Source organism: Schistocerca piceifrons, chromosome 6 (genome assembly GCF_021461385.2).
Source record: "Schistocerca piceifrons isolate TAMUIC-IGC-003096 chromosome 6, iqSchPice1.1, whole genome shotgun sequence".
NCBI lineage: Eukaryota > Metazoa > Arthropoda > Insecta > Orthoptera > Acrididae > Schistocerca > Schistocerca piceifrons.
In genome coordinates, this window is record NC_060143.1 from 482,784,241 (window position 1) to 482,796,205 (window position 11,965).

Genomic DNA, 11,965 nt, shown 5'->3' on the forward strand with positions numbered 1-11,965 from the left:
AGATTCCAAAATCAGATATTGGATTGTGAGGTATATCCAGGGGCAGATATAGACGCAGATGACAAGTAAGAGTAGGCTGAATTTTAAGAGAATAGTCAGGAAGAATCAAACCACAAAGGAGTGGGAAATGGAAGTAGTATGGAATGAAGAGATATGCTCTAAGTTCTCTGATGCTATAAATACTGTGGTAATGGATAGCTCAGTAGGCAGTTGAAGAGGAATGAACGTCTCTAAAATCTCAGAAGTTGGAAAAAAACGTTGTTACAAGAGAGGTAACTGGGAGGAAATTAGGAGTATTAGAAGAAATATTTCAGCTGATCGATGAAAGTGCAGAAGGAGGGAAATGGAAGTTGAGGATCTCTTAGATGGCGATCAGTTTTTACTTTATGAAAGGTAAAGGCACCAGAGGAGCAGTTGTGATGTTGTGGTTGATAATAGAAGAATGACGGAAGAAAAATCAAGACACATTCATAGGTTTTGTCGACCTGGGAAACACAGTCAACAACGTAAAATTGTGCAAGATGTTCGACATTCAGAGAAAAATAGGTATAAGCTATAAGGAAAGACAGGTTGTATACAATATGTGCAAGAAACAAGAGACAACAGTAAGAGTTGAAGACCAAGAATGAAGCGGTCGGTTTAAAATGTGTGTTAAGTAGAAGTGAAGTATTTCACCCCTACTGTTCAATCTATGCGTCGAAGAAGCAATGGTGGAAATAAAACAAAGGTTCAAGGTTGGGTTAATAATCAATGTGAAAAGATATCAATGGTAAGATTTGCTGATGGCATTGCTGTCCTCAGTGGAAGTGAAGAAGAATTAGAGGATCTGTTGAAGGGAATGAACAGTCCAACGAGCACAGAATGTGGATTGAGAGCAAATCGAAGAAAGATGAAAGTAATGAGAAGTAGCAGAAATGAGAACAGCAGGGAACGTGAGAATTAGGGAACACAAAGTTAAGGAATTCTGCTACTTAGGCAGCAAAATAATCCATGACGAACGAGGAAAGACATAAAAAGTTGACTAGCATCTACAGAAAGGGCGTTCCTGTCCAAGAAAAATCTACTAGTATCAAACATAGGCCTTAATTTGAGAAGAAATTTCTAAGGATGTACGTTTTGAGCACAACATTGGATGTTAGGGAAACACGGAGTGTGGGAAAACAGGAACAGAAGAAAGTCGAACAAAGCATTTGAGACGCCACAATTGATGCTGAAAACTGACATGGTTGAGAGCGTTTGGGGGAGGGGGGGGGGGGGGGGGGGCGCAATTGTAAGTCCCTGGTGTGGAAGGATGTTGTCAGATCGGCCCTGGCTGGTGCAGACTTTCGGCAGGACAATACACACAACTCAAAGCACTCACCAAGGTTTTGTCATCTCGTCTGACCAACATGGTCACCAGAGGTCTTCCCCATTCTGCATATGTTGGACATTATACGATAGTGCCAGGTTCAGTCTGTTTTACCACACATCCGTTGATTACCTGTGTCAACAGGTAACAGTAGCATAGAACTCTATGTACCAAAATGACACCAGACACCCGCATGAACATACATGGGTCACAGAATTCCATTATATTCATATTAGGGCTGGGCACGACAGCTGCCTACCTGGCAGCGCGCTAGGATTTGTGAGCAAGGTAGTCTCCCTGAGAGCGTGATTCGCACGCTGCCTGCCTACGTCAAGGGAAAAACTTGCCAGCGAATGCATCAGTCCTACAAGTTGAGATGGAAACACGTATCTGTTTCGATTCACTGCTTTAGCCCACGCAGTTTCGAAACATTATTATATAGTTTTAATATCCTTGTCACAAATGAAACACTCAAGTAAGATAATAAGCAATGAACACATGCTATTTACTAACATCTATCATCATATTTCATTTAATTTTACACAAAAGTATGAAGCTCGGACCAGTTCTACCACGTGAAAAAAAGAAAGAAACACTTTTTTACATTGCTCAACACTTTTTAAACGCACTTTTGTTAATATATCGATGTTTGTAATAGAATCACTGTTCTTTTAACGGATTGCTCCAGTAAGACGATTATGAGACCACTCTTAAGTTTTGATTACTGAAAAAATATTTTTACACACGTGTTTGGCTACGGAAGTAGAACTGCAGAACTGAGCAGGTATTTTAAACAACTGTGGGAATTGTTCATGAGAAATGCTGTTGGAGATGGTTTCCAAATTTTCTGCGGTGCGAATACTTTTCCTCTCCATACGATTACAGTGAGAGCTCTGAGCTCCAACAGTATGTCAATATACTTCTTCTCAATGTCCACTGCAAAATTAGTTGCAAATATATTAAAATCAAATTCAAATTCATATAAGTCTACCGTCAAGGTTACCGCTCAGAGTACTTTGCACATATCAAATCCATCGAAATGTTCGTTCAGGGTCTCCTTTTCCATTTCCACTTACAAGTTGTCTAAAGCCTGGAAAGCGCAAGCACGAACTTTCTGAAAGTTTCTTTAGTCACGGTGCCAAATACGTCGATAATTCTTTCATGTTTGCCTTGCAAATTTGTGTTCAATACATTGAGATGCTTTGGCAGTTCAGTTATAAAAGACAAGACCAAATATTCACCGAGAGCTGCCCAACTCTTTTACTGGTTTTTCTTTCATATTCTTGAACAAAGCTATGTCTTTAAGCATGTTGAAAATACGTTAGAAAAAACACACCTCTACCCAGATAGCATACTTCGTATTTACGACTGCACTGTAACTTCATATACAACACAGTGTATTGCCGATACTTCCCTATTTGATACCAACTTTTTTTTTTCACCAAAGCAGCGACATCAGGGGTTCTATACATACGATCGATGAAACATTTTCCGAATAAAAGATCGGTCGTATTGTGTTGGGCACTGTCTTTAGTAAGCCAGTCGATTGTGTCAGTTTTGAACGCACAGTAAGCACGTAAAGACGTGTAGAAAATAGTGTCTCCCACCAAGTTCGAGTGCCTGCTGACAGATTTCGCCTGATTTTCTGCAACAAACGTGTGTTGGATTTCCTTCTTCATGGCAGTTCTCAGCCGGACCCTGCAGGGGCAATGAAGACGCTCCTTCAGCGTTTGCAATGGGAAGTGTCTGATCACCCACCATACAGTCCGCACTTGGCTTCCTCTGAGTTTCATCTCCGCTCACATGGTCCAAGCTGTATGAAGACAACATTTTGGCACACACAACGAGCTGCAGACCAGTGTAGAGAACTGGCATAAAGCTCCTTTTATGACGGGGGTATTGGTAAGTTGATACAAAGCTATGACATATCTAAGGCAGTGCAGCGACTATTTGGTGAAGTAGCTGGAAGATGTAGCTAAATGGTACTGAAACAGAGGATGACAGACGAAATGTCTTTCCAAAGCTGTTTCACAGAGGAAGACTGCACTATGATTCCTTCTCTAGACTGTCGCACAGATGACAAAATGGTAGATGTCGAAATAGATGACAGAGGGATAGAAAAAAAATTAAAATCGCTCAAACGAGGAAAAGCCGCTGGACCTGATGGGATACCAGAGTGATTTTACACAGAGTACGCGATGGAACTTGCCCCCCTTCTTGCAGCGGTGTACCGTAGGTCTCTAGAAGAGCGTAGCGTTCCAAAAGATTGGAAAAGGGCACAGGTCATCCCTGTTTTCAAGAAGGGCCGTCGACCAGATGTGCAGAACTATAGACTTATATCTCTAACGTCGATCAGTTGCAGAATTTTGGAACACGTATTATGTTCGAGTACAATGACTTTTCTGGATACTAGAAATCTACTCTGTAGGAATCAGCATGGGTTTCGAAAAAGACGATCGTGTGAAAACCAGCTCGTGCTATTCGTCCACGAGACTCAGAGGGCCATAGACACTATCAGACCACTTGTGTGATTGGATTGAAGAGTTCCTAGATAACAGAACGCAGCATGTCATTCTCAACGGAGAGAAGTCTTTCGAAGTAAGAGTGATTTTAGGTGTGCCGCAGGTGAGTTTCGTAGGACCGTTGCTATTCACAATATATATATAAAGAGTTCCTAGATAACAGACCGCAGCATGTCATTCTCAACAGAGAGAAGTCTTTCGAAGTAAGAGTGATTTTAGGTGTGCCGCAGGTGAGTTTCGTAGGACCGTTGCTATTCACAATATATATATAAATGACCTTGTGGATAACATCGGAAGTTCACTGAGGCATTTTGCGGATGATGCTCTAATATATCGAGAGGTTGTAACAATGGAAAATTGTACTAAGGTGCAGGAGGATCTGCAACGAATTGATGCATGGGGCAGGGAATGGCAATTGAATCTCAATGTAGACAATTGTAATGTGCTGCGAATACATAGAAAGAAAAATCATTAATCATTTAGCTACAGTATAGCAGGTCAGCAACTGGAAGCAGTTAATTCAATAAATTATCTGGGAGTAGGCATTAGGAGTGATTTCAAATGGAATGACCATATAAAATTAATCGTCGGTAAAGCGATGCCAGACTGAGATTCATTGGAAGAATCCTATGGAAATGCAGTCCGAAGACAAAGGAAGTAGTTTACAGTACACTTGTTCGCCCACTTCGTTACAGGATCATTTAGTAATCGCGAAAGCGTTGCGGAGATGATAGAGAAACTCCAGTGGATGACTCTGCAAGAGAGACACTCAGTAGCTCGATACGGGCTTTTGTTTGAAGTTTCGAGAACATACCTTCACCGAGGAGTCAAGCAGTATATTGCTCCCTCCTACGTATACCATGAGGATAAAATCAGAGAGATTAGAGCCCACACTGAGGCATACCGACAATCTTCCTTTCCACGAACAATACGAGACTGGAATAGAATGGAGAACCGATTGAGGTACTCAAGGTACCCTCCGTCACACACCGTCAGGTGGCTTGCGGCGTATGGATGTAGATGTTGCAAAATAAACATTTTTTTATTTTCACTGGGGTTTTCATTCAGCGACAGAATGGACCTTAATGAACGAACAGCTGACGTAGGTTACTAAACGTTTCACTTTGTCCGTAGTTCATAGTGCGTGGTCCTAGCAGATGGCTGCCTATTCAGTGCTTCCAGGGCAACAAATTTTATTTGCGATATTTCATATAATTGTTGACCGAATTTAAAAATTTGAAATGGTGTCGTAATGTATTCATTAAGAGCATAATTTTATGTTAAAGGTTTAACACAGTCGGGCAAGTATTACAGTTAGAAACAGAGTGTATGTCTTGAGTCAGCGCAACTTACAGCACGCCAATAACGCACATTTTATTCATCCACTATTTAAGAGCAGAGCGGTTGGCGACTTCCAGCAAACTTTGTGCACAATTTCAATTTACGAAATTTTTTCTCACTGACACCCACTAGAGTGTAGTGAAACTTAAGCTTCCGGCAGGACGTTTTAATTTATTAGTTCTTTACTACTGTGGTTAGAATACTGGACTCGCATTCGGGAGGACTATGGTTCAAACTTGCGTCCAACCATCCACACTTAGGTTTTCCGGAGATATCCCTAAATCGCTACAGGCAAATGCCGTGATAGTTCATTTGAAAGGGCACGGCCGATTTCCTTCCCTTTCCTTGACATCATACATCATCCGTCTTTAATGACCTCGATGTCGATGGGGCGTTAAACCCAATCTTCCTTCCGTCTCTACTGTTGTTATTGTTGTTGTTGTTGTGGTCATCAGTCCTGAGACTGGTTTGATGCAGCTCTCCATGCTACTCTATCCTGTCCAAGCTTCTTCATCTCCCAGTACTTACTGCAACCTACATCCTTCTGAATCTGCTTAGTGTATTCATCTCTTGGTCTCCCTCTACAATTTTTACCCTCCACGCTGCCCTGCAATGCTAAATTTGTGATCCCTTGGTGCCTCAGAACATGTCCTACCAACCGGTTCCTTCTTCTTGTCAAGTGGTGCCACAAACTCGTCTTCTCCCCAATTCTATTCAATACCGCCTCATTAGTTATGTGATCTACCCATATAATCTTCAGCATTCTTCTGTAGCACCACACTTCGAAAGCTTGTATTCTCTTCTTGTCCAAACTATTTATCGTCTGTGTTTCACTTCCATACATGGCTACACTCCATACAAATACATTCAGAAACGACTTCAATACACTTAAATCTATACTCGATGTTAAAAAATTTCTCTTCTTCAGAAATGCTTCCCTTGCCATTGCCAGTCTACATTTTATATCCTCTCTACTTCGACCATCATCAGTTATTTTGCTCCCCAAATAGCATAACTCCTTTACTACTTTAAACGTCTCGTTTCCTAATCTAATTCCCTCAGCATCACCCGACTTAATTCATTCCATTATCCTCGTTTTGCTTTTGTTGACGTTAATCTTATATACTCCTTTCAAGATACTGTCGATTCCGTTCAACTGCTCTTCCAAGTCCTTTGCTGTCTCTGAGAGAATTACAATGCCATCGGCGAACCTCAAAGTTTTTATTTCTTCTCCTTGGATTTTAATACCTACTCCGAATATTTCTTTTGTTTCCTTCACTGCTTGCTCAATATACAGATTGAATAACATCGGGGAGAGGCTACAACCCTGTCTCACTCCTTTCCCAACCACTGCTTAACTTTCATGCCCCTCGACTCTTATAACTACCATCTGGTTTCTGTACAAATTGTAAATAGCCTTTCGCTCCCTGTATTTTACCCTTGCCACTTTAGAATTTGAAAGAGACTATTCCAGTCAACGCTGTCAAAAGCTTTCTCTAAGTCTACAAATACGAGAAACGTAGGTTTGCCTTTCCTTAATCTATTTTCTGAGATAAGTCATAAGGTCAGTACTGCCTCACATGTTCCAACATTTCTACGGAATCCAAACTGTTCTTCCCCGAGGTCGGCTTCTACCAGTTTTTCCATTCGTCTGTAAAGAACTCGCGTTAGTATTTTGCAGCTGTAACTTTAAACTGATGGTTCGGTAATTTTCACTTCTGTCAACACCTGCTTTCCTTGGGATTGGAATTATTATATTCTTCTTGAAGTCTGAGGGTATTTCGCCTGTCTCATACGTCTTGCTCGCCAGATTGTAGAGTTTTGTCATGACGGGCTCTCCCAAGGCCGTCAGTAGTTCCAATGGAAAGTTGTCTACTCCAGGGGCCTTGTTTCGGCTCAGGTCTTTCAGTGCTCTGTCAAACTCTTCACGCAGTACCGTATCTCCCATTTCATCTTCATCTACATCCTCTTTCATTTCCATAATATTGTTCTCAAGTATATCGCCCTTGTATAGACCCTCTATATACGCCTTCCACCTTTCTGCTTTCTCTTCTTTGTTTAGAACTGTGTTTCCATCTGAGCTCTTGATATTCATACAAGTGGTTCTCTTTTCTCCAAAGGTCACTTTGATTTTCCTATAGGCAGTTTCTTTCTTACCCCTAGTGAGATAAGCCTCTACATTCTTACATTTGTCCTCTAGCCATCCCTGCTTAGCCATTTTGCACTTCCTGTCGATCTCATTTTTGAGACGTTTGTATTCCTTTTTGCCTGCTTCATTTACTGCATTTTTATATTTTCTCCTTTCATCAATTAAATTCAATATTTCTTCTGTTATCCAAGGATTTCTACTAGCCCTCGTCTTTTTACCTACTTGATCCTCTTCTGCCTTCACTACTTCATCTCTCAGAGCTACCCATTCTTCTTCTACTGTATTTCTTTCCCCCAACCCTGTCAATTGTTCCCTTACGCTCTCCCTGAAACTCTGTACAACCTCTGCTTTAGTCAGTTTAAGCAGGTCCCATCTCCTTAAATTCCCACATTTTGCAGTTCTTCAGTTTTAATCTACAGTTCACAACCAATAGATTGTGGTCAGAGTCCACATCTGCCCCTGGAAATGTCTTACAATTTAAAACCTGGTTGCTAAATCTCTGTCTTACCATTGTATAATCTATCTGATACCTTCTAGTATCTCCAGGATTCTTCCATGTATACACCCTTCTTTGATGATTCTTGAACCAAGTGTTAGCTATGATTAAGTTATGCTCTGTGCAAAATTCTACCAGACGGCTTCGTCTTCCATTTCTTACCCCCCAATCCATATTCACGTACTATGTTTCCTTCTCTCCCTGTTCCTAACTCTAATTCCAGTCAGCCATGGCTATTAAATTTTCGTCTTCCTTCACTACCTGAATAATTTCTTTTATCTCATCATACATTTCGTCAATTTCTTCGTCATCTGGAGAGCTAGTTGGCATATAAACTTGTACTTTACAATAGTAGGCATGGGCTTCGTGCCTATCTTGGCCACAATAATGCGTTCAGTATGCTGTTTGGAGTAGCTTACCCGCACTCCTATTTTTTATTCATTATTAAACCATTCCTGCATTACCCCTATTTGATTTTGTATTTATAACTCTGTATTCACCTGACCAAGAGTCTTGTTCCTCCTGCCACCGAACTTCACTAATTCCCACTATATCTAACTTTAACCTATCTATTTCCCTTTTTAAATTTTCTAACCTACCTGCCCGATTAAGGGATCTGACATTCCACGCTCCGACCCGTAGAACGCCAGTTTTCTTTCTCCTGATAACGACGTCCTCTTGAGTAGCCCCCTCCCGGAGATCCGATTGGAGAACTATTTTACGTCCAGAATATTTTACCCAAGAGGGTGCCATCATCATTTAACCATACAGTAAAGCTGCATGCCCTCGGGAAAAATTACGGCTGTAGTTTCCCCTTGCGTTCCTGCTACTATGTCTATTCGCAACACTTTTTGCAGACATTACATACATATTTACATATTCCACTAAAGTACCTGCAAAATTATATCATTCTACGGCACATATTTCAGGAGACAAGACTCCACAAAAAATGAGATGTTCGAAAAACTAGCTTTTGCTTAATACGAAGTGCAAATTACCTATGCTGTATTTTGCTGCCCTGTACGAAGCGCCGCCCCGCCCTCTCCTTACCGCCACTACGCCTCCTCCTCCCCCCCCGCCAACCCAGCATTTTCAGGCACAGTCAGTCTTGTTCACAATGTCAGTCGCTATCGCTATGATGTCTTATTTTCATACATCACACTTATTTATACGTCATTTTGACACGAAGACTTTTTTAAGGTCAGAGCTAGGTATGGGATACGTCAGTGAAGCGGAAGGGAAAAGTTTGTAGAGTAATAAATTCTGAGTTATAACTCCAAACTGAATTACGTCAACCATTAAAGTTATGTCACTCGCAGAGCATATAACTAAAATCTGTTGAGTTTTTCTCATTCTCTGAGCAGAGGGGGGCGTACGGTGTGGGGGGGGAGGAGCACCGTGATCACCGTGGGGGGAGTAAGAAGTGGGGAGTGGGGAGTAGAGGTAACTAGAGCTCTCACAGTAGTCATTGTTTGCGATTCATACCTACTGCTGACTGTGGTGCAAATGACGTACCGCAGAGGCAGGTTTCATGAAAGCGTGGATTTACATACATGTTTATCTTCACACGTGGTACATATTCGTAGCCCACCACAAAGACAAAGAAACCGTTGCACACCTCTTCACTGTGCATTTCGAATGTTTACTGCAGCACTGAATAGTGGTAGATCGCATACGCTGGCAGAAGCTGCAAAAGGCACGAAACGCACCAAATCAAGTTAACGAGTTCAAACAGAATTATGGGCCTCAGCGAACAGGTAAACTGTCAACATTACATTAGCGTGAAATAGCATCTCCAGCTGCGTTTGCATAAGGTGACATTTGGCAATATGTTACGCTCTTAGACAAAACAAATGTAGGCCTACCTTAAAAGAAATCTTTATTAAATAAATTAATGGAAATGAGCATATGGCATTGTTGGCCGGGAGGTCCCATGTGAGGGGGGGGAGTGGTTCGGCCGCCGTATTGCAAGTCCTTTTTAGTTGACGCCACTTCGGCGACTTGCGGGTCAATGATGATGAAGGACACACAACACCCGGGCCACCTGCGTGATACGAGGAAACGCTAGCGCTACGCTACGGAGGCGGACAATAAATTAATGTTGATGCAAGACATACATCAGTAAATCAAAACCGAAATTAATGATAAACATATTTTTACACACTTACCTTATGTTACAGATGTTTTTCTTGCTCCGGCATTAGTGAATTCCCGTACGACTTCGCTGAAATACAGACATTCGGCTAGCTCATATTCAATCGACAATGTTGGCACTCTGCACAATTGCACATGACCCATAGTTGGCCTCAGTTGATCAGTTTAAGCTTCGAAAAACGTCTTTTTCCTCTTGCCACTGTCATCGATTGTTAGTAAAATTCATAAGGCTATACTCACGTTGCGCGGTAAACCATACGCCTTGTGTGACTTTCAAAAGATTCGCTTCATGTGCTACCAGGTTTTACCAAAGTAGAGACCAATTTAACTTCATCTTTAAAACTGGCAAGACTCATATCCTTAAGCCTTTCCATGACTAAAACTGTGGCATAATTTGGAACGCTTGTCACTTAGAACGTCAGGCGACACATTCTTTTTTTACTAACGTTGTACAAAAAGTCACAAAGATTGCTGTGACTTTCGAGCTACTAAAATCTCTCGCTGAGAGCACATCTTAACCGGCCGGTGTGGGCGAGTGGTTCTAGGCGCTTCTGTCTGCCACCGCGCGACCGCTACGGTTGCAGGTTCGAATCCTGCCTCAGGCATGGATGTGTGTGATGTCCTTAGGTTAGTTAGGTTTAAGTAGTTCTAAGTTCTAGCGGACTGATGACCTCAGAAGTTAAGTCCCATAGTGCTCAGAGCCATTTGAACCATTTAGAGCACATCTTATAAAATCCCGTACTTTAAGGTATAAACCTATTTTGTACTGTATTCCTGGATATTCAGTTTTCTCGTCTTTCTCCTAGGAATGGGAAAACCCGATTGGTTAAACCCGATACCGGTATTTTAGTTTTGAATTAACGATATTTTTCGGTTTATGTTTAGTTTCGGTTATAACATCTGTTTTTTTTTATTTTTTGCCAATATCCGGCAAAAAACTAAAATGTGAATTACCCATAGCAGATGCGCAAAAATTATTCGTTTTTAATAAGCCTTTAAAAAAACGAGTAATTTTTATTCGTAAAATTTCCGTTGCTTTCAAATATTGCGTTGCTATAGGAAATGGGAAAAACTGTCAGTGCTGTTTCGATAATAATGCCGACAAAAACGAGCAATATAGACATGCCATAAGAACTGGTACAGCATTGCTGAGACAGTAATACACCTGTTTCCATATAGCGTGCTCTACTGGATGATGAAGGGAGATGAAAATTTAATAGTCATGGGTGACTGGAATTCGAGGGTAGGAACAGGGAGAGAAGGAAACATAGTACGTGAATATGGATTGGGAGAAGGAAATGAAAGAGGAAGCCGTCTGGTAGAATTTTGCACAGAGCATAACTTAATCATAGCTAACACTTGGTTAAAGAATCATGGAAGAAGGTTGTATACATGGAAGAACCCTGGACATACTTGAAGGTTTCAGATAGATTATATAAGGGTGAGACAGAGATTTAGGAACCAGATTTTAAATTGTAAGACATTTCCAGGGACAGATGTTGACTCTGACCACAATCTATTGGCTGTCAACTGTAGATTAAAACTGAAGAAACTGCTAAAAGGTGGGAATTTAAGGAGATGGGACCTGGATAAACTGAAAGAACCAGAGGTTGTCCAGAGTTTCAGGGAGAGCATAAGGGAACGATTGACAGGAATGGGGGAAAGAAATACAGTAGAAGAAGAATGGGTAGCTCTGAGGGATGAAGTAGTGAAGGCAGCAGAGAATCAAGTAGGCAAAAAGTCGAGGGCTGGTAGAAACCCTTGGGTAACAGAAGAAATATCGAATTTAATTGATGAAAGGAGAAAATATAAAAATGCAGTAAAAGAAGCAGGCAAAACGGAATGCAAACGTCTCAAAAATGAGATCGACAGGAAGTGCAAAATGGCTAAGCAGGGATGGCTAGCGGACAGATGTAAGGATATAGAGGCTTATCTCACTAGGGGCAAGATAGATA